Consider the following 2,500-nt stretch of genomic DNA (forward strand, 5'->3'; position numbering starts at 1 on the left):
GATAAAATTGTTTCCTCTGGATGATTTATGTGATTCCTGTTTTACTTTTTAATGTTACTACATTTAATACGTTCCTGCACAATCTGTTGTTTTACCACCTGCTGTTGTAACTGGACGACATCCTGTCAGAATGATATAAAACAATAAGATCCATTTCATTTTCCATCGACCTTTTTACTGGGAGTTGTACAACAGTCTGTGAAGCTGATCTGATCTGACTGTTCACACATGAATCATTTACATCAGTTTCCTGGAGAAACTTTTGTATCAGGATAAACTAAATATTCACTGATGTTGCTGTTTGTTTTAAGTCTCTTTTAATCCATTTTGATTCTCATTGTGGTTGTTTTGTGTCTCTCTGGTTTCATCTTTCTGTTTTTGTTTTATGTCCTTTTTTGACTCAGTTTGCATCTGGTTGTTTAAAGTCTCTTTTTTTTATCCATTTTGCATTTATTTACAGTTGTTTTAAATTTCTGCTTTTGCTTCACTTTGTGGTTGTTTTGTGTCTGTAGTCAATTTGCATCTCTCTCTGGTTGTGTTACATCTTGTTGTTTGTTTGTTTTCAGTCTTTTTTTTTGTGTCTCTGTTGGTGTTGTGTGTCTTTGTGATCATGTGATTGACTTTAAACAGGAGAGACAGTCTTCTGGTACAAAGTTCTGGTTCCGGGTCAGTAAACCTCCCGGTCTCTGTGCAGGACTTTGACTTTGACTGTGGTGTTGTCACTAAATAAAAGCGAGTCCCTCCTCCACCTCCTGATTAAAACCATCTCTCAGACCCCTGCAGGAGGCGGTGCACCGCTGGGGGGCGCCTTTCCCCCGCGTTGCCCCCGCAGAAGGATGTCCCCTTGCCTTCTGATGTAACTGCTAACCTGGGTACATCACCACCGGCAACACACACACACACACACACACACACACACACCGAAGCTGAAGCAGGACGTCCGCGTGTATGTGTGTGTCGGACTGATGGAGGTGCAGCGGTGACATCCGTCCGCAGCAGCGGCACCGACAGGCGGAAACACACCGGGGAATGAACGCTGCGTGTGGGGAGACAAGAGGACGGACAGCGCTCCACCACCAGCACCACCAGCACCTCTTCCTCCACCTCCTCCTCCTCCTCTTCCTCCTCCTCCTCCTCCACCAACGCTGTGAAAATACACCTCTCACTGACAGCGATGTTGCTCCGAGGCTTCCTGTCTTCACCGCGGGGATCCAGCTGAAGAACCGGGACTGCGGACACAGCTGCAGGTGAGTCCCCGGTGATGGCTGCTCACGGCCCCGACCTGCTAACACGGTGTCACCGCTAATTAACGCCCAGATCTCTCATTACACTAATTGGCACAATGCGAGAAAAAGGCTGCTCTGTTACCTTTTCTGTCATTAACAGAAACACAGACGTTATTATAGTTGAATTACTTCAATCCTGCACAAACAACCCAGTATTTATGTCAGTGTGATGCATTATTATTCCTTTGCGCATGGATCGATTGATTTATTGGTGATTGTTTTTGTTGTTGGGACCTTAATGAGTTCCACAATCAGACCTCCAGCCCTCTGTGCATTGTCCGTCATGTACAGTGAATTAAACACAACATTATGGAGGAATATGAGCTGAGTGACAGTAGAAACACAAATAATTAAAGGTCCCCTGTGAAGGTTTTTTCTTTTTCTTTTATAAACATGTTTCTCACCAAAACTCATTTAAACCTACAAAAAAAACCATGTTGAGTTTATTTCCTTCTTCTTAAAACATAATTTTCTAAATATTTAACTTGTGCATTGTTTACATTCATCTATGCTAACCTGCAGCCTTATTCCTCGTTGCTTTTCTTGGTGCGTTTATTGACATTTTCCTGAAATTATCACATATTTTTGGCCCCTTTTCTATGAAGCGCTATATACATTAAATGTACATGTTTACTTACTTATACACTGTATAAACCCTCCACCTTTCCTTGCCACAAATGCTCTGTACAGCAAAACTGACACCTCCAGAGCCGCAGCTATTCTTAGCCGGTGAAGGTGAAAACACTAAAGAAGCTGATCCTCTCTTAGCCTTTAACTTTATTTAGACGGCGATGCTGCAGTGGAGCCAAAACTTTCTAGGAAGCGCACTTAAAACCTGGGAAGCGTTTATGAGCCTGGCCGTCACCTCGGCGCGTTAAACTATCAGTATCACCACATGGTTTCTGTGCAGTGGGGACATCGCATTAGTGTTGATATTCCAGTCTGCCAACTGTTTGTTGACATGTCTGTGAGGGCATAAAGCTGATGGGGGGGTTGTCATTAGTTTTGCAGGTTAAACCAAAGACCTGATGGCGGCGCTAGATGGGAAAGGTGTTACAGTTCGTCCTCAGGGGAGCGTGAACGTTAGAAACAAGTTTTACAACGATGCAACAAATAGTTCAGGAAATATTTCACTCCAAAAACGCTCTGGTGCCGCTGGAGGAAACATGAGGGGATCATCCTCTGGGGAACATGATAAAAATAAAATTCATGGC

The 2,500-nt window shown here is 43.6% G+C and overlaps 1 protein-coding gene across 1 annotated transcript in view; it reads left to right on the forward strand.

The window, feature by feature from the left end:
• The first annotated feature begins 926 nt into the window (after positions 1-926).
• Positions 927-2,500, forward strand: part of pitpnm2 (phosphatidylinositol transfer protein, membrane-associated 2) — a 45,239-nt gene continuing 43,665 nt past the window's right edge. Inside the window, exon 1 of the mRNA XM_087172158.1 lies at positions 927-1,247. The gene's annotated coding sequence lies outside the window, so the exon portion shown is untranslated. The remainder of the gene's footprint in view (positions 1,248-2,500) is intronic.

This window comes from Seriola lalandi, unplaced genomic scaffold (genome assembly GCF_002814215.2).
Source record: "Seriola lalandi dorsalis isolate HSWRI2012SDOR001 ecotype SW California unplaced genomic scaffold, Sedor1 jcf7180002052111, whole genome shotgun sequence".
Taxonomy (NCBI): domain Eukaryota; kingdom Metazoa; phylum Chordata; class Actinopteri; order Carangiformes; family Carangidae; genus Seriola; species Seriola lalandi.